This window comes from Heloderma suspectum, chromosome 3 (assembly GCF_057233095.1).
Source record: "Heloderma suspectum isolate Gila_16-S chromosome 3, 16-S_ref, whole genome shotgun sequence".
Taxonomy (NCBI): Eukaryota; Metazoa; Chordata; class Lepidosauria; order Squamata; family Helodermatidae; genus Heloderma; species Heloderma suspectum.
Window position 1 is genome coordinate 93,592,447 of NC_139460.1, and position 24,969 is coordinate 93,617,415.

Genomic DNA, 24,969 nt, shown 5'->3' on the forward strand with positions numbered 1-24,969 from the left:
GGCTTTTGCTTCCTTTAGAATCAAGGACTCAAGTATAACTTGGTTGCTTTCCCCCAGAGTTCCCGTAACTGCTATTTTATCCACTAAGTCATCTCTGTTGGTTAGGATCAAGTCAGGGATAGCCAATCCTCTGGTTCCTTCCTCCACTTTCTGTAGGAGGAAGTTATCAGCAACACAAGTCATGTGTTGGAGGGGCCATGCTTTGCAGTCTCCCAACAAATATCAAGGAAATTGAAGTCCCCCATTACTACTGTATCATGCCTCCTTGAAACACTGGCAATTTGCTTTTCAAAAGTTTCATCCTTCTCTTCTCCTTGATTGGGTGGCTTGGGTGGCTGGTAGTAGACTCCGACCACCATGTTCCTTTTATTCTTTGCTCCATTTATTTTAACCCAGATGCTCTTGATGGGGCTACCAAACTCATCCTCCTATATTTCTGTGCAGAGAAGAACACTTCAATGTAAACTAAAATATTAGCAATTTGTGGACACAACTTTTGCTGTATTCTTGTGAACAAAATGGAACCATACCAGATAGCCTTTGTAGGGGTTATTCAGGAAAATGTATGTCACTTCTGTACCACCCACTAACATTCACACATAGACAAAGAGGTGAAATAATCAGAACCTGCTCCTCGTTTTTGCTGTCATTTATTGCATGGACTTGAACAGGAATTAAGGTCTGCAGATTGGCTGTTGATGCGAGAAGCTGCCTATGGCTTGCTGGCAGGGAGGCTCTGGCAAACAAGGTGACAGCTAGCGGTACTGTGGTGGCAACAACCTCCTCACTTGGCCAGCTCTCAGTCACAACAAAATATTATGTTACTGGATCACATCTACAACGGGGCTGAGCCTGCAGTCCTGGTCCTAGTATGGATGACGTCATTGGCCTACAACAACTTTTGGTCTTAGACTAGGCCAGATGCTAAAATAGCCACTTACGCATTGCCAAAAAAAGAAGAAATGTATCACCAAAAAAGAGAGGACACCAATTTGTGTAACATATGCAAATTTATATGTATCGCTGCAAATTTAGAAATAATAGCTATAATTTAAATAGAAATACAAGAAATGCATAGTGGAGAAATGCCTCTGTGCCTGCTCAGGCTCCTGTCCGGGTGCTGACAGTTGATGATGGGACACTTCAAGGCTCCTCCCTGCTGTCCTTCTTTATGGCTCTTTGACTTTAAACAAGATTTGGACTGTGGACAGCCCATCAAATAGAGGATTCCTTCAAATAGACGAATGTCCAAAATAGAGAATGGTTCTCTGTAAAGTAGGCCACATGGACACCCTACTATATGGTCACAGGTAGAGCAGCTTGCCATGGACAGGGCCTAGGGGACTGATTTGTATGAGGTCCACCCCTTCAGAGGATATGGATCGTAGGTCTGGTGATAGGCACAGCAGCAGTCGTGAAGCTTGACTTCCAATGAAAGCCATAAGTGTGGTAAGATTAGGCCTGGCTGGATCCAATCCCCATGACAGAACCATTTTTCCTTACCATCTTCACCTATATTCAGCTGTGGCCCTGACATTTTAAACTGGTTTATTAAGCTGGTTGAGCTATCTATCTTATGTATTTCCTGCCTTCCCTTTGCTGTAGCTGATGTCATCTTATTGTATTTATTGTATTACACTGAGATGTTAAAATTATGCTTTGTGTACTGCCCTCGTATTATAAGATGAAGGACAGGATAAAAACATTTAAAATAAATAAATACATACCCTATTGGGTTCTCTTTCTCCCCTGCTATGATAGATGACTTCACTATAGCCCCTTTCATGTATTCCTCCATTCCTTCTATGTTAAACACATGATGGGACTGCACCATAGTGTCTCCTCCCTCTGATGTCAATGTGTTGAGCAGGACATCTGATGAGAGGCACCTATGTGCATACAATTGTACATGGGTATGCGCTCCATGCCATCAGGACACTGTGCACAACTGGGGCTGCTGGTCGTGTGGAGCTCCTACATGCATAAAACTGTACATGCATCTCCAGTCCTTTCCAGCTGCCCTGCTCAACACATGGATGTTGAGAGATGGGGCCAGTGGGGTACAGTTTAGGGTACAGTCCCCCCATTTAGTATACATGTACAAGAACATGTGGAAGGGGCATATGTGAATAGCACAAGTAGGTGGAACTTCGTGGCATTCACAATTCACACTTCCATTGTGGCATGAGACTGATTTGACAAGGTTGTCTGGCTAAAATACCCTGAGATGTTTTGCCTGTATAAGCTAAACCCAAGGCAAGGCAAACTTGAATTGATCTCTAAAACAGCAAGGACAAAATACATAAACTCATTGATTATGATCATTGTGATAATGGTTGTTAAAAGTTCTGAATGAAGAGACCGATGTCGCTCTGGCAGCTTCCCACGGGTCTCTGTGGGAGCTTTCTCAAACAGCTTTTTAAAAGGTTGAGAAACCTTTTCATCTCCCCCCTGGAATTGAAAGGTGGGGGGCAAGGCAGTAGCCCTGGACAACATCTTGGAGAAAAGCAACCCCCACGAGATAGGGGGGGGGGGCTGGATTCCAGGATTATCTTCCCAGAGCTTTACCAACCAAAAAGCTGTACTGAGACTACTATTTTATAGGAGAAAACAGGGCTGACGTGTTCCATAATAATATATGCTTTAAGAAATATCAACAACCTCTGAGGGATGATTTACGAAACGTTAACAATATTTGGGAACATCTGAGGACCTGTAAGATCTGTTTGGGAGAAACATGTCTACACCAAGGGGAAGAAAAGGACTGGCATCACCACCAACTCCTCCCATACCTCCTGTGTCAAAAGTGTCGAAAACAGAAGATATAGGGGAATTATTTATGCTGATAAAGACTTTATCTTCTCAATTTACGGAACAAGTCAAAAGGTTGGATTTAATCTAAAATTCCATCACCGCCCTGGAAGGAGCTGTAGATTTAATTAATGCGTCACGGCAAAAAATGGAGATGAAAATTAATGAGCTTGAAGACTGAGTGGCAGGAAATTAAACTATGACACAAATTTGTTTTAAAAATATCTCTGATAGAATCTCTCAATTGGAGGACTTCACGAAAAGATCCAATGTCCGGATTATTGGGATTAAAAATCTGCCTAATGATGTAAATTTGCCTATTTTTGTGGTTAAGCTTTTGCATGAGATACTCCCTATTCCATCTGATTATTTCAAAGAGTGTTCAAACTACCGCACAATTGCGCTCATTTCGCATGCCAGCAAGGTGATGCTCAAAATCCTACAAGCTAGGCTTCAGCAGTATGCGAACCGAGAACTACCAGAAGTACAAGCTGGGTTTCGAAGAGGCAGAGGAACTAGAGATCAAATCGCCAACATTCGCTGCATCATGGAGAAAGCAAGAGAATTCCAGAAAAACGTCTATTTCTGCTTCATTGACTACGCTAAAGCCTTTGATTGTGTGGATCACAACAAACTGTGGCAAATTCTTAAAGTGATGGGAGTACCAGACCACCTTACCTGTCTCCTGAGAAACCTGTACGAGGGTCAAGAAGCAACAGTAAGAACCAGACATGGAACAACCGAGTGGTTCAAAATTGGGAAAGGAGTACGACAAGGCTGCATATTGTCACCCTGCTTATTTAACTTATATGCAGAGTACATCATGAGAAATGCCGGGTTGGATGAATCAGAGGTCGGAATTAAGATTGCTGGGAGAATTATCAATAACCTCCGATATGCAGACGATACCACCCTAATGGCAGAAAGCGAAGAGGATCTAAAGACCCTCTTGTTGAGGGTGAAAGAGGAGAGTGCGAAAGCTGGTTTGAAACTCAACATTAACAAAACGAAGATAATGGCTTCTGGCCTTATCACTTCCTGGCATATAGAAGGGGAAGAAATGGAAGCAGTGACAGATTTTACTTTCTTGGGCTCCAAGATCACCGCAGACGGTGACTGTAGCCATGAAATTAGAAGACGCTTGCTCCTTGGGAGGAAAGCTATGGCCAACCTAGACAGCATAGTAAGAAGCAGAGACATCACCTTGCCGACAAAGGTCCATCTAATCCAAGCTATGTTTTTCCCAGTAGTAATGTATGGCTGCGAGAGCTGGACTATAAGGAAGGCTGAGCGCCGAAGAATTGATGCTTTCGAACTGTGGTGCTGGAGAAGACTCTTACGAGTCCCCTGGACTGCAAGGAGGTCAAATCAGTCAATCCTAAAGGAAATCAACCCTGAGTGCTCATTGGAAGGACAGATACTGAAGCTGAAGCTCCAATATTTTGGCCACCTAATGCGAAGAGAAAACTCTCTGGAAAAGACCCTGATGCTGGGAAAGACTGAAGGCAAAAGGAGAAGGGGACGGCAGAGGATGAGATGGCTAGATAGCATCACCGATGCAATGAATATGAACTTGAGCACGCTCCGGGAGAGAGCGCAGGACAGGAAGGCCTGGCGTGCTATGGTCCATGGGGTCACGAAGAGTCGGACACGACTGAACAACTGAACAACAACAACAATAAGGCATTTTGTGTAGGGATGGACGAAAGGGACTTACCTGGTCCCGCAGCTTGCTTCGCGGTGGGGGGGAGGCGCTTCGGTTCTCCCCCCGAAGTTCAGGAGAGGGGGGGGAGGTGCCCCCCTCGCCCGGCCGAAATTCAGGCCAGGGGGGAAGCGCCCCATCCCTCGCCACCGAAATTCAGGCCGGGGAGGAGCGCCCCGTCTACCCGGCCGCGAAAAAAAAAAGGAAAGTAAAAAACACACACACACACACCCGTGATAGGCTACGTAATGATTTACATAGCCTATGACGACTAGATTTCCAAAGTCAGCCGTGACAGGCTATGTAAATCGTCACGTAAAGATTTACGTAGACTACAGCGAAAATAAGGGAACGTTATTTGCATTGCCCTTATTTTCGCCATAGTCTACGTAAATCTTTACGTAGACTAGACGTGCCAAACTAAGGAACGCAAATGGCGGCACCCCATGGGCGCCGCCATTTGCGTACGTGCTTTTTTCTTTTTTTTTCAAAGTCACCCATGATAGGCTACGTGACGATTTATGTAGCCTATCATGGCTGACTTTGGAAATCTAGCCGTGATAGGCTACGTAAATCGTTACGTAGCCTATCACGGGTGTGTGTGTTTTTTTTTTACTTTCCTTTTTTATTTTGTAACGGCGGCGGCGGCAGCCGGTCAGAAGACTGGCTGCCGCTGCCGCCCCCGCCGAAACGCCGCCGGGACCCGCTGCCGAGAGGGACATTCGCACGAGGTAAGTCCCATCCTGGGGGGGGGGGCGGGGGGCCGGTGGAAAATTTCACCACCAATTTTGGGGGCAGAATGCGTTGGCATTCGGCCTCCCGGAGATTCGTGGAGAAATTCTCCACCATCCCTAATTTTGTGTGCCAAATGCTAAAGGGACTGATTACATGATCATAGCTCAATTTGCAAAATTCTCCACAAAGAATTATATCCTGTGTTTGGTAAGGGAGGCTGGAAGCCTTTCCTGGAAACAAGATAAAGTTATGGTATTTCCAGACTACATCAAAGAGGTGGCGAATAAAAGAAGGCAATTTATCAAAGCAAAGAATATGGCAAAATAAATGAACTTACAATATTACTTAAAATATCCTGCTACACTTTGTATTGTGTCTGAAGGTCAGATGAAGAAGTTTCTAAATCATGAAATAGTGGAGGCATGGCTTAATGTAAAAATGCGTGAGAATTTTGTATTTATATTATATAATTTACAACCCCATGAAGTGGAATCTTTAAACAAGCTTTGTTAACTGTTTGTGTTTAGTCTACATGATCCAGGCTAATTCAGAAGATAAATGATTATATTTATATTGGTTTACTCTCTTTCATCTTTTATTTTTTCTTGCTTTTCTTTATATTTTTTATTTGAAAATAGATAATATATCTAGTATAAAATATATTACTGATGGTTGAAGGTTTATATTACGTTTTATTATTATATAATACTATATATTAATATTAATAATAATAATATAGGCTTTTGGGAATGAATTGTAGACCTGTTTCTTTGATATAAGATTGATGATATGATATAGAAATATAAGGTTGTTTATTAAACTGTAAGATTATTAAGGTTATAGATATAGTTTTTAAAATAGGATGGCATCGGAGGCCGGGGGGTATTGGAGTTTAAACTCAATTCTTTAAGGGGAAGCGAGAGGGAGAGGGGGAGGGAAGGGGAGGGAATTTTTCTTTTTTCTTCACTTCCTTTCCTCCTCCTTTTTCTTTTTTTTCTTTTTTCCCTCTTTTTTCTTCTCTCTTTGTTATTGTGGTGTCCTCATCAGAATATTGTCTGTTGGGAAATTAAAGTATTGATTAGGTTATTGGTAATTTTGGCATTGTCTATTTCATTTTAAAAATAAAATAAATAAAAATATATTAAAAAAATAAGTTCTGAATGAAGTATATGTCTTATACTTCATTAAATATACAGAATAATAATGCCCACCCCCACTCTTCTTTCCACAATCCAGTTTTTCACAGGAAAAGAAATCAGTAATATTCCTGATAAAAAGCTATTGCTTCAAAAACAATGAATAGAAGTTGGAATAGATTTCCTGATGTTTTGTGGTTTGACTAAGCTTACCACAAAGTCCAAATGAACATGTTGCATAGTGTATAATTCTAGATGCAAAAACCTATGGAGTACTACATTTCTCCTGAACTCCCACTTGAACATTCCTGTAAAAGAATTACACAGAAATAATAATTTGCGTAGAACCATGGTAAGTGACATTGTGGGCAAATGTTTTCAAATTTTGTTTTTAATGTGCTACTTCAGCAGAAGAAGGTACTATGAGAATACTCTGTCTTGTCAGCCACCTCATGTGCCTTCAGACCATGCCCTGGGACCCAGTCTTCAGTAACAAACCAGCTTGCATGGCAAAGGCCTGCCTGCATATTTATTTATTTATTTCATTTCTATACCACCCAATAGCCGAAGCTCTCTGGGCGGTTCACAAAAACTAAAACCAAACAACACACAATAAAACAATTTAAAATATATAGAACATTAAAACCACAATATAACAATACAACCACAATAAAACCTAGCAGCAGTACAGGAGTTTAAAATACAGATTTAAAACAGCAAAGATAAAAATTTAGAAAGCTAAAATGCCTGGGAAAATAAAAAGGTCTTCACCTGGCGCCGAAAGGAGTACAATGTAGGCGCCAGGCGAACCTCACTAGGGAGCTCATTCCAGAGCCGGGGTGCCACAACAGAAAAAGCCCTCCTCCTAGTAGCCACCCGCCTCACTTCCTTTGGCAGGGGCTCACAGAGAAGGGCCTCTGATGATGACCTTAAGGTCCGGGCAGGCACATATGGGAGGAGGCGATCCTTCAGGTAACCTGGCCCCAAGCCATTAAGGGCTTTGAATGTTAACACCAGCACTTTGAATCGGGCCCGGAAATGGACTGGCAGCCAGTGCAGCTGGAAAAGTACTGGCGTAATATGAGCTCGCAGGCCAGTCCCTGTTAACAATCTTGCTGCCCTATGTTGGACCAGCTGAAGTTTCCGGACCGTTTTCAAAGGCAGCCCCACATATAACGCATTGCAGTAATCCAGACGAGAAGTTATCAGAGCATGGATAACTGTAGCTAGGCTATCTCTGTCCAGATAAGGGCGTAGTTGGTATACCAGCCTAAGCTGATAAAAAGTGCTCCGTGCCACTGAGTTCACCTGTGCCTCAAGTGACAGTTCTGGATCCAAGAGCACCCCCAAACTACGAACCTGATCCTTTAGGGGGAGTGCAACCCCCTCCAGAACAGGTTGAATATCACCTAGCCGGGCAGACGAACCACCCACTAACAGTACCTCCGTCTTGTCTGGATTGAGTTTCAGTTTATTAGCCCTCATCCAGTCCATTACCGTGCCCAGGCACTGGTTCAGAACAGCCACTGCCTCACCTGGTTTTGATGAAAAAGAGAGGTAGAGCTGGGTGTCATCCGCATATTGATGGCACCTCAGCCCACACCTCCGGATAATCTCCCCCAGCGGTTTCATGTAGATGTTAAACAGCATGGGGGATAAAATAGAGCCCTGTGGAACCCCATGGCACAATTGCCATGGCACAGAGCAATAATCCCCCAGCACCTCCTTCTGGAATCGGCCATCCAAGTAGGAGCGGAACCACTGTAGTGCAGTGCCTCCAACTCCCAACCCAGACAACCTATCCAGAAGGATACCATGGTCGATGGTATCAAAAGCCGCTGAGAGGTCCAGGAGAATCAACAGGGTCGCACTCCCCCTGTCCCTCTCCCAGCAGAGGTCATCCCACAGGGCGACCAAGGCAGTTTCCGTTCCCAAACCAGGCCTGAAGCCCGATTGAAATGGATCTAGATAATCCGTTTCATTCAACAGTGCCTGGAGCTGTCCTACAACCACCCACTCAAGCACCTTGCCCAGGAAGGGGATGTTGGCCACTGGCCTGTAATTGTTAACATCCTCTGGGTTCAGGTTAGGCTTTTTCAGGAGTGGTCTAATTACTGCCTCTTTTAAAGCAGCAGGCACCACTCCCTCTCTCAAGGAGGAATTTACAACCTCCTGGACCCAGCCGGACAACCCCTCCTTGTTTGATTTAATAAGCCATGAAGGGCAAGGGTCAAGCACACAAGTGGTCGATCGGACTTGGCCAAGCACCTTGTCCGCATCCTCAGGCCTCAGTAACTGAAACTCATCCAATAAAACTGGACCAGACGGTGCTCTGAACGCCTCTACCAATGGAACTGCATTAATGGTGGTGTCCAATTCATGACGAATCTGAGCGACTTTATCCTCAAAGTGCCGCGCAAACTTGTCACAGCATGCTACCGAGGGTTCCACCATCTCTCTCCCTGGCCCAGAATGTAACAGGCCGCGAACCACTCAGAAAAGCTCCGCTGGACGACACTGAGAAGATGCAATGCTGGTGGAAAAGAACTGTCTCTTTGCCACCCTCACCGCCACAGAGTAGGCTCGATAGTGGGCACTTACCTGTGTTCGGTCAGACTCAGCACGAGTTTTCCTCCACCTGCGTTCTAGCCGTCTCCCCTCTTGCTTCATTGCCCTCAGCTCAGGTGTATACCAAGGAGCTGGCCGGGCTCTGCTCAGAGGGAGAGGGCGCTTGGGCACGATCGTGTCAACCGCCCGAGTCATCTTTGCATTCCACAGAGCGACCTGGGCTTCGACAGGAGCACCAGCCATACCAGCAGGAAAATCCCCCAGAGCCCTCTGGAATCCATTGGAATCCATTAATCTCCAGAGGCGGACCATTTTAATAGGTCCCCCACCCTTGCAGAGGGGAAAGGCCGCCAGGAGTCTAAACCTCAGCAGGAAGTGATCTGACCATGACAAAGGGACAGATGTTAATTCCTCCACTTTCAGATCACCATCCTCCTGCCCAGTCGAGAAAACCAGATCAAGCGTGTGTCCTTTTATATGCGTTGGGCCGATGACATGTTGGGACAGCCCCATGGTTGTCATGGCGGCCATGAAGTCCTGAGCCGCCCCGGATACAGCAGCCTCGGCATGGAAGTTGAGATCCCCCAGGACCATCATCCTGGGGGTCCTCAACACCAAGTCCGAGACCACCTCCGTCAGCTCAGGCAGGGAGTCTGATGGGCAGCGGGGTGGGCGGTACACCAACAGAATCCCTAATCTGTCCCGGGTACCCAACACAAGGTACAGACACTCAAGATCTGCACTCGAATGAGCAGGAAGCCTGGAGAGGGAGATTGAATTCCTATAGACCACGGCAACCCCCCCTCCCCGACCCTCAAGTCGGTGTTGGTGCTGCACTGAGTACCCAGGAGGGCACAGCTGGGAGAGAGTGACCCCTCCCAGTTCCCCCACCCAGGTCTCAGTAATACATGCCAGGTCAGCCCCCTCATCCACAATCAAATCATGGATGAGGGAGGTCTTATTTTGGGCCGACCTGGCATTCAGCAGCATAAAAATGTATCTGCCTGCTACCGGAAGGACAACCAAGAGGGGGCCCACCTAGTCTACTTTGGCAGGGAGTTCCAGATCTTGGGAGCAGCCCGGAAAAGGCCTTCGCAATGCTGACTGAATCAGGCTGCAGGCCACCAGTTGTTGACCATCCCTGACCTAGACCATAATGCGTACTTCTGAAACATGCTCGGGGACCAGATTGATGCAGGCAGCTCCTTCACGCGAATTTGTGAATGTTAGCGTAGCAGCACATTTGAAATGCAGGCACTCATCATGACAGTCCCCATGGCCATACCCCCAAGAAAAGTCTAAAAATGCATGCAATTCTGTTGATCCATCTTCCTCTGTGTGAAGGAGATACGTTTTTTGTAAAGCAAATGGGTCTTAATTATCCATTCAAAACCTAGCTACCCCAAAATACTTTGCAATACAACAGGGACAGCTCACAACAATATATTGTTTCTGGCAAAAACCATTCCCCCCCAGCTATGGTGAGGATTGTAGCTAACTCAGAGGGAACAGGGAAGTCTGAAGGGGGTGCCAGATGACATAATTGTTCCTGCTGATCAAAAAGTCCTGGCGCTTTGACCCTGTGAACCCTGCATCACTGCATGTTAGAATAAGATCCATATGAATAGGGCAATAGTGTAATAGGAGGCTGCTGAGAGGTGAGGGGGGGGGATGGGAGGGGGGCAGACAGCATTACTCAGGCTGAGATGCTTTGGCAGATAGGCTGCCCAGTTTTAGCTGGGATGCAGGAGAGTGGCAGGTGGTTGTTTGTGGGTCCACGCCGCACTATTTTAAGGTTGTGAATGTGGGGTTGCTTAGGGTAACCATATGGCTGACCGAGGTGTGGAGGTCTACCCAGTGCTGAGTGCAGGTTTTTGAGGGCTCTTGGGCAAGATACTCTCAGTGGGCTTCCAACCTCAGTGATTCTGCCTCCACACCACCATTGCGATCAGTTGCTGTAGCTCCTCATCCATCATTGCTACCTCTTGCTTGCTGGACAGGCAGAGAGCCAGTAAGAAAGCAGGCAGTGGCATCTACTGCTCCTTCTTCTCTTCACCACTGTTGTCTGGGCCAGAGCAAGAAGCAGGTGAACAAGCAGATTGCACTGATGAAGAGGATGAGCAAAGTCAGAGGGCAGTTGTAGGTGGGCCCCTGCTGTGATGTGGGCCTTCAGCAGGTGCCCACCCATGCCTACCTTTGGCACCGCCCTTGGGTCAGCATCAAATCACCAGATGCCGTATTATCTGTACGTGCTTCCACTCTTGTATTGGGAACCTACCGGAGGATGAATTGTACTTCGAGGAGTTAGGTGTGACCTGTCACAGCTTCCCTTCATGCCTTTACTCCCAAGGAAAAAGTTTGGTCACAGCAGTGCCTAGAAGCTGCCAAGCTATAGGGCTGCTTGCTATGAGCAACCATGGGAATATCCCTTTAAGCAAAGACTGCTAGGACTATGGCGATGCTGCATTTCCCACAAGTGCAGGCAATCAGCACAGGTGGGATGGATTAAGCCTACAGGACAGACTGCTTGCAGGGCCCTGCTCATGGACTATAAAAGACAGCTGGAGAAACAGGCAGAGAGGTTGCCAGTGGATGTCTGGGGTGGGAGTCCACTACCAAAAGCTGCTGATTACATAGTGCTCTCTCTCTCTCTCTCTCTCTCTCTCTCTCTCTCTCTCTCTCTCTCTCTCTTTCTCTCTCTCTCTCATATATATATTTTTGTCTCTGGGATTCTAGACCACTGAAGCTGGAGAGGTGCTGTGGCTACAACCTGGAAAGAGACCCAGTCCATCAAGGGAGGGAAGGTATCATGCCTTTGCCTGGGGGATACACCATAATTTGGGACCAGTTGAATGAATTACTGGTGTTCATATATGCAATGGATAAAACCCAGTGGGTCTATTTTGTAATATTTATGTTGTCCAATAAAGCCTCAGGACAGCTGCCTGCCTGCCTTGATCTGCCTTACGTTGGGTAAAATCAATAACCAAGTCAATTTGGCAATACAACTCTCCCTAGGGTTATTAAACTAAATTTGACAGGAAAACAAATATCTATCAAACTCATGGGATGCCCTTGGATCAATCACTGTCTCCCAAGCTACCACCACCACCCCAATCATTCTAAGGGGAAAAATGGAGAGGACAGTGCTTGAACGACTAGGGTAGGGTTGCTGTTTCAGTTTCTCTGTTTTCTTTCAGTTTATTTACAGAATACAACAAATTTTTGTGAACTGCCCAGAGAGCTTCAGCTATGGGGTGGTACAGAAACATAATAAATGAGATGAAAATGAATATGTGCACAGCAGTATGGACAGATGCAACGCTCAACACTAAACCCACTGTGCTACCAAAGAACAGTCCTCCTATCCTGATTGGGCTGCTTAATACTTAATTACAGAGCTGGTAAACCTGGAGAGACTGAAGGCGGGTGGAACATAAGCCTCAGAACATCAGGGCCTGCTATGCCTTTGTTGAGAGCATTGTGTGGAGATGTATAATGTGGGTGGGATCCTGTGGGAAGTTGACAGTTTGTGGGAAATACATGTAGGAGGAACTGGGTTAGTAAGACCAGACTTTTAAAATATAATCTTTTTGAACTGACATCCCAACCCCCCTTTCAAAAAGCAGTTAGTTTGATGAAAGTATTACAAGATGAGTCATATTTAGTTTAAGAATTGCTAGGTTACAGATTAACTTCGAACAATTATTTTGGATGAATGGCATTTGAAAATAACAACAGACCTGATGGCATATTAAGGTGCCCAACTATTACAGAGAGAATACTATTCTTATTTTTTGTTATTATTAATAACGTCTGCAATACTCCTCAGTATAGAAGGGATATTATAGTTCTTCTCCCATAACAAGGAGGTGAAATTGTTTAGGCAACACAGCTAAGAGGTGTGACTTACCCAAGGCCATCCTACTATAACGTCCTCTATAAAGCCTGCCCTACTATAATGTCCTGTATAGAGCTATGTTTGAAGCATTCCTATCACTTTAAGAGAAAGAAAGACTAGAAATTTCAGAAATCTCTTCATATTCAGCGTGGAAAGAATTTGAGATTTAAAAAATCAATGTGGGAGAAACCGAAACTGACAAATTAATCCAGCCAGGCCCAGGACTTTGAGCGCTTAGCTTTTAAATGTCTGAGTTTGAATCCCTCTGTATTCAGCCATGTTTGTAGTACTGAATTAGGGTTGCCACTACTTTTTTCTGACAGGCTCCTCATCTTTAAAAGCTATATGGCAGGCAGGTACAGCATAGTACTCTCAATGTAGCTATTGAATTTAGCTGGTGCAGATGGGTGAACATTTCATTTTGGTTCAATTTTTAAATAAGAATTTACCATAATGCACAAATTTCTTCAGATTCAAGATAGAAAAAAGTGAAGGTTAAAAAAAATTCAAATGCAGGAGGAAACGGAACTAAGAGATTTGTCCATCTATAGAATATAAAGGCATTTATTTAATAGTCCCTATGGTTGCCAGTAAAATCAAGGTAACACAAGCTCCACTTAGTTTTTGCCTCTCTCTGCTGGTTGCTTTGTGTGTGTCCATTTGGGTGCCTTATTGTTGTTGTTGTTGTTGTTCAGTCATGTCCGACTCTTCGTGACCCCATGGACCATAGCACGCCAGGCCTTCCTGTCCTGCGCTCTCTCCCGGAGCGTGCTCAAGTTCATATTCATTGCATCGGTGATGCTATCTAGCCATCTCATCCTCTGCCGTCCCCTTCTCCTTTTGCCTTCAGTCTTTCCCAGCATCAGGGTCTTTTCCAGGGAGTTTTCTCTTCGCATTAGGTGGCCAAAATATTGGAGCTTCAGCTTCAGTATCTGTCCTTCCAATGAGCACTCAGGGTTGATTTCCTTTAGGATGGACTGATTTGACCTCCTTGCAGTCCAGGGGACTCGTAAGAGTCTTCTCCAGCACCACAGTTCGAAAGCATCAATTCTTCGGCGCTCAGCCTTCCTTATAGTCCAGCTCTCACAGCCATACATTACTACTGGGAAAAACATAGCTTTGATTAGACGGACCTTTGTCGGCAAGGTGATGTCTCTGCTTCTGACTATGCTGTCTAGGTTGGCCATAGCTTTCCTCCCAAGGAGCAAGCGTCTTTTAATTTCATGGCTACAGTCACCGTCTGCGGTGATCTTGGAGCCCAAGAAAGTAAAATCTGTCACTGCTTCCATTTCTTCCCCTTCTATATGCCAGGAAGTGATGGGGCCAGATGCCATGATCTTAGTTTTTTTAATGTTGAGTTTCAAACCAGCTTTTGCACTCTCCTCTTTCTCCCTCAACAAGAGGCTCTTTAGATCCTCTTCGCTTTCTGCCATTAGGGTGGTATCGTCTGCATATCGGAGGTTGTTGATAATTCTCCCCGCAATCTTAATTCCGACCTCTGATTCATCCAACCCGGCATTTCTCATGATGTACTCTGCATATAAGTTAAATAAGCAGGGTGACAATATGCAGCCTTGTCGTACTCCTTTCCCAATTTTGAACCACTCGGTTGTTCCATGTCTGGTTCTTACTGTTGCTTCTTGACCCTCGTACAGGTTTCTCAGGAGACAGGTAAGGTGGTCTGGTACTCCCATCACTTTAAGAATTTGCCACAGTTTGTTGTGATCCACACAATCAAAGGCTTTAGCGTAGTCAATGAAGCAGAAATAGACGTTTTTCTGGAATTCTCTTGCTTTCTCCATGATGCAGCGAATGTTGGCGATTTGATCTCTAGTTCCTCTGCCTCTTCGAAACCCAGCTTGTACTTCCGGTAGTTCTCGGTTCGCATACTGCTGAAGCCTAGCTTGTAGGATTTTGAGCATCACCTTGCTGGCATGTGAAATGAGCGCAATGGTGCGGTAGTTTGAACACTCTTTGGCGTTGCCTTTCTTTGGAATTGGAATGTAAACTGACCTTTTCCAGTCTTGTGGCCACTGTTGAGTGTTCCAGATTTGTTGGCATATTGAATGCAGCACTTTAACAGCATCATCTTTTAGGATTTTAAATAGCTCGGCTGGAATACTGTCATCTCCGCTAGCTTTGTTGTTACTAATGCTTCCTAAGGCCCACTTGACTTCACTCGCTAGGATGCCAGGCTCAAGTTCAGTGACCGCACTATCATGGCTATCAGGGACATTCAGATCTTTCCTGTATAGTTCTTCTGTGTATTCTTGCCACCTCTTCTTAATCTCATCTGCTTCTGTTAGGTCCCTGCCTTCTTTGTCCTTTATCATGCCCGTCTTTGCACAAAACGTTCCCTTGAGATCTCCAATTTTCTTGAAGAGATCTCTAGTCTTTCCCATTCTGTTGTTTTCCTCGATTTCTTTGCATTGTTCATTTAAGAAGACCTTCTTGTCTCTCCTTGCTATTCTCTGGAACTCTGCATTCAGTTGGGTATATCTTCCCCTTTCTCCCTTGCTTTTCGCTTCCCTTCTTTCGTGAGCTACTTGTAAAGCCTCATCAGACAGCCACTTTGCTTTCTTGCATTTCTTTTTCTTTGGGATGGATTTCGTTGCTGCCTCCTGAACAATGTTACGGACCTCCGTCCATAGTTCCTCAGGCACTCTGTCTATCAGGTCTAATCCCTGAAATCTATTCCTCACCTCCACTGTATATTCATCAGGGATATGATTTAGGTCATACCTGAATGGTTTAGTGGTTTTCCCTACGTTCTTCAATTTCAGCCGAAATTTTGCAAGAAGCAGCTCATGATCTGAGCCACAGTCAGCTCCAGGTCTTGTTTTTACTGACTGTATGGAGCTTCTCCATCTTTGGCTGCAAAGGACATAATCAATCTGATTTCGATATTGACCATCTGGTGACGTCCATGTGTAGAGACGCCTCTTGTGCTGTTGGAAAAGAGTGTTTGCTATGATCAGCATGTTCTCTTGGCAAAACTCTATTAGCTTTTGTCCTGCTTCATTTTGTACACCAAGGCCATGCCTGCCTGTTATCCCGGTGATTTCTTGACTTCCTACTTTAGCATTCCAATCCCCTATGATGAAGAGGACATCTTTTTTTGGTGTTAGTTCTAGAAGGTGTTGTAGGTCTTCATAGAACCGATCAACCTCAGCTTCTTCGGCTTCAGTGGTTGGGGCATAGACTTGAATTACTGTGATGTTGAATGGTTTGCCTTGGATTCGTACTGAGATCATTCTATCATTTTTAAGATTGTACCCCAGTACTGCTTTTCCCACCCTTTTATTGACTATGAGTGCTACTCCATTTCTTCTAAGGGATTCTTGCCCACAATAGTAGATATGATGGTCACCTGAATTAAATTCGCCCATGCCTGTCCATTTTAGTTCGCTGATTCCCAAGATGTCGATGTTCAATCTTGCCATCTCATGTTTGACCACCTCCAGCTTACCTTGATTCATTGATCTGACATTCCAGGTTCCTAAACAATATTGTTCTTTACAGCATCAGATTTTCTTTTCACCACCAGACACATCCACAGCTGAGTGTCCTTTCGGCTTTGGCCCAGCCGCTTCACTCTTTCTGGCGCTACTTGGAAATACCCTCTGCTCTTCCCCAGTAGCATATTGGACACCTTCCGACCTGAGGGGCTCATCTTCCGGCGTCATCTCTTTTAGCCTTGTGATACGTTCCATGGGGTTTTCTTGGCAAGAATACTGGAGTGGGTTGCCATTTCCTTCTCCAGTGGACCACATTTTGTCAGAACTCTCTGCCATGACCTGTCCGTCTTGGGTGGCCCTGCACGGCATAGCTTATGGCTTCACTGAGTTACGCAAGCCCCTTCGCCACAACAAGGCAGTGATCCATGAAGGGGTGGGTGCCTTATACCAAGTCATATAATCGGTCCATCTAGCCCAGTATTGTTTCATTTGACTGGCAGCCATTCCCCAAGGTCATAGGGAGGGGTAACTCCCAGCCCTGCTATCCAGAAATCTTTTAACCAGTGACTGAACCTGGAACAGATGCCACTGACTGAACCTCGGACATTCTGCATGCAAAAATGTGCTCTGCCCTTTTATTTTCTTATTGTTATTTTAAACATTTTTGATTCTAACCCCAAGCCTTTGGGATGGGGTAGGTTAGGAGATCTAAATAAACACAACATTTATAACAAAATGTTGCAGTCTACCCTTCTAAAAGGAATATTCCTTTTCAGGTTTCCAGCCACCTCTCTAAGCACATTATTCCATTCCTTCCACCCTCCACCTGGTATGGTATTTTTTTTTAATTGCCACTCTACAGTCTGTGGCTACCACGTATTCTCAATCCATATTATGCTCCATGGTTGTGTTTTATTTGCTCCTTTAGGGTTTTTTTTAAAGATTTTTTTTTCCTCTTTTGCAAAAATATATTTTTTTGCTCTTCTGCAAATCCCCTGAGCATGCTGATACCTCTCCCTTGTTTCTCAGTAGCCCTGTTTTGGCTCCAGTCTTAGCAGTACACATCATCTGAGTTCACTGTTAGAAGGAGTGATACATCCTATAAAGTTATGTTTTTAACAGGCATCAGATGGTTGCATGTACAGTTTGACATCTGAGTGGCATACACAGAATACGCTCTGCTGCTGCATAAAAAATTATTAACACACATTGAGGAAGACCTGCCTAACAGGCCATGTATAGCCTTATCTAATAAAAACTTCGTATAGCACAGCCTTGTTTATCCAAATGGATTGGGGGTGGGGGTGCAAACAGAATGGTCAGTATGCTGCAATATGGATAAACAGAAGGGTAGGGATGGCAGAGAATTCTGCCACAGACTCCAATGAGGCTGCATTCTTAGAATCCGCCCCCCCCCCCGAGTCCGTGGTGGAATGGGCCACCCCACGACGTCCAACCCGGTTGGATCCTACCTGGCACTGCCGGGTCTGTCCGCTGCCCCTGTGTGGATGCAAAATGGCGTCCGGCATAGTGGATGCCATTTGCACCCTTCCCTTTTGCTGTGATAGGCTACGCAAAGATTTACGTAGCCTATCACGGCCAAAGGGAGGCACGGAAATGGCGTCCGCAGACCAGCCACAGCCAGAAGTCCGGCAGCGGCTGGCGGCTCCACGGACTTGCCACGGAGCGGAGCCGGCTGGGGAGGATTCCAGGGGGAGGACCGGATCGCCTCCCCCCCCCCCGCGGACCTCCCAGTGGATGAAGGCGAGTGGGGTTTATACACCCCTAGAGAAGGGTCATTACACTGTAAGAGTTACAACGATATGAAGTTACACAGGAGTGGGTCTAATAATAGTCATTTTAGGGTGCAATCCTATCAAAGGCGGAGACTTACAATCACCCTATGCAGGGTGGGAGGAGTGGTGGAGACAATCTTCACCTCTTTGTCCTCCCATCCTGCATTTTTCACTAGGTAGGGTTTTTTGTCCATTTAGTGAAGTTGTTCTGGAGGGGGAGGGAAGGAGGCTGGCAGAGACTCAGGATAGCTCATACCTTGGCTTCTCCAGTCTCCTCCCCACCCTTCCTGGCGAAACACCCCCTTTACTTGAGTTCCTGACCTCTGAGGCCAGCTGGCATGGTTCTTTTTGTGTCAGCTGTGAGGGGTGGGTGGGCCGGATCTCCGACTTCCCCTTCCGAAGTTGGAGCGCTATCTCAACCTTTGAGGGGAGGCTCTGAACAATCCTATGGCCCCTCAGATGCTGTCTAGGAGCCATAGGATTGCTCCCTCCCTCCTTGTGTTAGCCACACATCCTCAACATGCTTTATTGCAGGGGTGGGCAGAAAGTAGATCTCCAGATGTTTTGGACTTCAACTCCCAGTATTCCTAACCATAGGCCATGCTGGCAGGAGCTTTTGAGGGTCGAAGTGCAAAACATCTGGAGATCTACTTTATGTCCATCCCTGTCTTCTGTATCCATATGGGTTCCGCTTTGATGCTGTGTGCAGGGTAGTTTTTAAGGTAATTATCAGCTATCAATGGGGCACTATGATGCAGCCTTAATTTGAGCCAAGGCTCAACAGGGCATCCGTCTTGGAAATGGTTTTCAAGCCACAGGATATTTATCATGTGGGTACCTGTTACAGCCCCATGCTCAGAGCCCGAGGAGAATGAGCTGTCTCAGACTGGGGCTGCTGTACTACTGCCTAGGGAAGTGTGAGAATTCTGTTCTAGAGTGAAATTTACTGGTTCAGCCCTGGTGGATTTTGTTCCATTTCCCCCCTGCTGACATCAACTCGATCTATAGTGAGTTGATCCAATATTTGGATTTCGGATCTTTTTTAATGGTAATGGCAATTTGCGCAAATGGTATTGTTTTCTTTGGGGTCTTTAAATTTGTGCAAATGGGGTTATAGTTTTTTTAAAAAATTTATAGTAGAGGTCTTGCACAAGTGCACACTTGTGCAAGTCCTCCTGTCTGCTGTGTAGCCCTGCACAGGCATATTCCCATTGTAAATACCCTTATTAGTTTCATCATCCTCTCCACACATTACATCATTGAACGCAGCACAGCCATATTCTGTACTTGTCTAAGAACTTGTGAATTTCATCTGCTCCTCCCCACACTTCACTGAGTATCTAAGGTTAAGAGAAAGTGCTTCCAAAGCAGAAGTTTACAGGTGTCCACGTTGTTTATTGGAAACAGTGTAAACTCATGGGTATGGTGAACCCTCCACTAGTTTTACAATAACTTATGTACTTATTGGAACACTGAATAACAGCTTACCTTTGTGCATAATACGTGCTTATTGAATCTCATGCAGTATTTTCCAGCACTTTCAAATCTTACCTAGTCACATGGCTAACTAACCAGGCAATAACTGGAAAATCCACAAAGAAGTCACAAATATTTGTTTATCATTATTGGAAGCTGTTTACTTGGATTGCTATTCATTTAACATGGGCTGCTCAGAAGGTCTTGTAAATTATTTGTGGTTTCTAATTAGTAGTTTTCTGCAAAAAGACAGCCCTTGGGCCATATAAATAAAATATCAAACATGAACCACTCTAGTGTAAACGTAAGTTTAATTCTGAACTGAGCTTCATGATTTTTGGTACTCACTTGTATTTTTATATACTTAACAATATCTGTTGATTGTTGAGTAACTGGAGAGCAATAGCTTCCATGACAACATTATTGGCTTCAGGAGCTCTTTGCTCTGATATCCTTCCCAAATCTGCAAAGTGTTTAATACAGGAGTGGGCAACTTATGACACTTGAGATGTTGTTGGAGTTTAACTCCCATCAGCCCCAGCCAGCAGAACCAATGGTGAGGCATGATAGAAGTTGCAGTCCAGCACCATCTGGAGGGCCACAAATTGCCCACCCCTGATTTAATACCACAGGTTTAATTTGAGTAATTGCTTAATTTGTAAAATGATTAGTGTTATAGCCCAGATAATGTTTTGGAACTTAAACTACTTTTATATTCCTGGCCCAGAATATGCCAAATTTTATCCTGGAGGAAGTAATATACAGCCACTAGGGATGTCGGAGAATTTCTCCACGAATCTCCGGGAGGCCGAATGCCAACGCATTCAGCCCCCTGAAATTGGTGGAGAAACAGTCCGCCCCCCCCCCCAGGATGGGACTTACCTCGTGCGAATGTCCCTCACGGCGGCGTGTCCCGGCGGCGGTGCGGTGGCGGTGCGGCGGCCGGTCTTCCGACCGGCTGCCGCCGCCGCCATTTCCAAGTAAAAAAACAAAACAAAACGTGATAGGCTACGTAAAGATTTACGTAGCCTATCATGGCTAGATTTTCAAAAAACACCATGATAGGCTACGTAAATGTTTACATAGCCCATCACAGCTGACTTTGAAAAAAAGAAAAAAAAAGCGTGTACGCAAATGGCAGTGCCCATGGGCGCCGCCATTTGCGTTCCTTATTTTGGCGCGGGTAGTCTACGTAAAGATTTAGGTAGACTATGGCGAAAATAAGGGCAACGCAAATAGCATTGCCCTTATTTTCGCCGTAGTCTACGTAAATCTTTACGTAGACTACCCGTGCCAAAATAAGGAACGCAAATGGCGGTGCCCATGGGCGCCGCCATTTGCGTACGTGCTTTTTCCCCCCAAAGTCAGCCGTGATAGGCTACGTAAACATTTACGTAGCCTATCACGGTGTTTTTTGAAAATCTAGCCATGATAGGCTACGTAAATCTTTACGCAGCCTATCACGTTTCTTTTTTTTTTACTTCTTCCCGGCAGAGGAACTTTCACAGCCGGAGAGGCGGGGTGCTCCCCCCTGGCCAGAATTTCGGCGGGGAGGGATGGGTGCCTCCCCTCCGGCCAGAACTTCGACAGGGAGGGATGGGGTGCCTCCCCCCCACCGCGAAGCAAGCTGCGGGACCAGGTAAGGGACTTTCGTCCATCCCTAAGACTAGTAGCCACTGATAGCCTTAGGGTAGACCGTGTGGTGCAGACTTGTACAGCTACATATAAATTGCTTAAGAAGAGGTTTTTAAAAACAGTCTTGCAGTGGCTCAAATCCTTTTGTGTTTGCTTGCTTGCTTGCTTGCTTTATAAAAGTGCACCATGATCAAGCTTCAGAACCTCTTTACTGCAGATGAAGAATCAATTAGGGCAAAAGGTTAAAAATCACACCGGAAAAGTAGGCATTTTCAAATGCTTAAGTGTATGATGATCTCTGTGCCAAGTCCTCCTGTCCAATCATATGCAACCACTTCAGCATCTCTAAATAAAGCTGGAAGAAAACTGACCATACTAATGACTAGCAAAGTACAGGATCTGGAAGCCTTTGCTTCAGATGTTCATTTCATTCATTTATTACATTTCTATACTGCCTAATAGCTGAAGTTCCCTGGGTGGTTCACAGAGATTAAAAACCATTAAAAATACATTACACAAAGCGTAAAAAACATTTACATACAAACATATAAACAGACAGCACACACACAGACATCTACAACAATTCTAAACAATCGACAATAAGAAAAATCCAGGACCTGCTGCCAAATGCCTGAGAGAAGAGAAAGGTCTTAACCTGGCACAGAAAAGATAAACATGTTGGTGCCAGGTGGGCCTCATCGGGGAGATCATTTCATAATTGGGGAGCCACCACTGAGAAGGCCCTCTCCCTTGTTGCCACCTTCCAAGCCTCCCTCAGAGGAGGCACCTGGAGGAGAGCCTTAGATGATGAACATAGTGTATGGGTGGGTTCATTCCAGGAGAGGCGCTCCACCACGTATTGCAGTCCCAATAGTAATGTTTCTTTACTATCTGCTTCACATCTTTCATGGCCCCTGCCTGCCTGCCCCCGACCTTGAAAATGGGTGTAGGGCTTGAGCAGGTGTTTGAACTGGAATAGAGAATTACCTCTTTAACCTGCATACGGGTTTAATTCTGCCATCTCCGTGTTGAAAGCACATATCGCATTGTATGGTATATTTTACATTTTCTTCCCTCCCATGAAAAGCAAGTTACTTTCCCTCATAGGTAAGAACCACAGCCCCACACATGTGCAGGAGCAAATAAAGAGGTGCACTCTGGATACTGTTGGGATGGGGGCTAAACCTGCTGCATGCCCTCATGATCTGAGAAGAATCAGATCTGCTCCTATCTGCCTAACTCCATCCTGTTTGCTGGTCACACTAAGGCAGGGGTGCAAAACCTGCAGGGTGCACCAGATGACCACACCCCTTGCCCCAGCCCTTTCTCACAACCATCAATGATTTGATAGTTTCCTAGCTTTTCTGCAGCTCCCCCCCCCCGCTGCCATTCTAAAGATTGAAAATAAAATGCCTCTCCTAAGGTTTAGTGAGTGGCAGGAAGAGCTTTCAGCTAAAACATGCTGGTATTTGGGGTATTTTGTGCTTGCCCCTTTTGCCTTTGTTCTTGCCCCTTTTGTCCCACCCATCACTGGAATGCAGCCCCTGAAAGCTTCCCCAAAATGGAATTTGGCAATCCAGCTGAAAGAGTTCTGCACCTCTTCACTAAGGTGCGATAGACTGCTGGGAGCTGGCTTTTATATATCGTATGCACTGATAGCAAACTCAGGTACTGAGTTATGACAGCTATATAGCCAAAATTGGGCTACTGAGGAAAAAGAGGGAGGGATCAACATGCATGAGGGCAAAAATTCTAAGGGAGCAACAAATACAACCCTCCACCACTGTTATCAGCCTAATGAGGGCTGAGCATGCTCAGTGGCCACAGAATCCTGAGTGCTTGTTGGAGGGGGGCGGGACAGAAAACTAGAGAGGTAGAATGGAATGGAGTATGGTGAAAGAAGGCATGGCTGGCTGGCTGGCTGGAACACTGAACAGAAGTGCCCTCCACATGGCAACAGTTTGTTGCAGGTCTCACTTATACTAATAACATTTGGTGGCAACACTATTTCTCTGGCTTTCCCACACATCTGATGTGGAGGCTGAGAAAGTGCATCAGACCATAGCCTGGACCTAATTACCAGCCAAGAGCAAGAATTTTTTAAATTCCTGGGATTTCAAGATAAAGGAGGAAAGTGCTCCTAGTGGTGCCAGAACACAGTGCCAAATAAATCACGAGAACTATTTTTCTCATTTGTTAAGATGAAGAGAAAGGTCAAAGGCATCTTTTGGGCTTGGTAATAAGGACCATCAATTTCAGAAGCAGAGTTTTAAGTGCTGCAAATAGGTACTGCGATAAATGTGGCTCTGTTACTACAGGAGACAATGAATGTGCTCCTTTTCTAAGTAGATAAAGGGAGGAGATCGCAGAAGGGTAGTGAAGAACTAGGACAGGGGCCTGGTGGCAATGGTGGAGCTGGCATGAGCAGTGCAATCTTCCTGGCTCAGTATATGTTGTCAGTGCACGATCCTCTGGAGCCGTATCATAATGCTCCCCCTTCCTCTGGTTTGCGTTCCTTTGGACTACTAGCCTTAGAGCTAATTCGCCCATGCCTCTACCTAACATAACAGTTCCTCACTTGATGACATATTCACTCTACAGAATGAGGTGGTAGAATCCCGAGTTACCACTTCAGATTGCAAGTTGAGGATAAATTTTTGAACATTCCTCCACATAAAATTCCCTGCAACTGAAATGTTATCACATCAAGGAGAAAGGGTCTATCCTAGCCAGCTCCTTCCTGTACTGCCTTTCTACTTGGAGGGAGACTTTTTTTTCCATAGAAGACCATTTAAAAATGTGATCCCCAGCCTGCTGTCTGAAATGATATAAATCCATTCTGCCACCTGGGAACTCTGCCATCCCATCGGGTTCTGTGCATGTGTCAGCCAATCAGGCCTCAGGGTCAAATTACATGTAACACTAAATACACTTCTTTTTTTGTTTTCATCTGTGTGATTTTTAAAACATTGCCAATGGAGGGAGGCTGATTTGGATTGGGACCCTGGCACTGGCTGGCTTTTAAAAGAATTCTTTCCATCACCCTCAGTGGAGGCTGGTGGCCCCAATGTCAGTGGGGCGGTGAATCCACTCCAGGCTTCAGTGAGAACCAGTCAGAACTCTTTGCACCTTGGATAGCCCCTTTAGAGTTCTGACTGGTTCTAAATGAAACCCAGAGCGGATTCACTGCCCCACTGACACTGGAGCTACCATCCTCCACCGATCACACTGTCGTCCCAATGAATATTGTCCCAAAGCCACTACTTGCTCCAGGAGGGAAGCTGCAAGTCTCAGCTTGGGTGGGTAGAGGGAGACTGATTTTCCACCAGATCATGGTATGGAGAGAAAGGATTAAAAACCCCACTCCTACATGACAAGTAAAATCTAGCTCAGCTACCTCCACTATGAGTGCTAGTTAGATGCACATACGCCACACGAACAGAAACACAAAAACAAAAGTATTGTCACTTTAAAGGCCTGTGCTTGGCATCCCTGCTCCCAATGCCCCTGCCAGATCCACCAAATTGAGTGGGAAGCTCTGAAGGGAGATTCTTCACACACCCAGCTGAATGTATTTAGAATCCCTCCCACAATCAGAAACCCGGATTCTATGAATGCTCAGCTGAATGGCCAAAGAATCACCCATCAGATATTCCCACTCAATCCAGAGAGGTCAAGAGTGGAGCTGGTCATGACTAGGATGCTTGGGGCTGGGGCTGTGTTGTGTGTGACCCCCTCCCTCTCCCTGTGT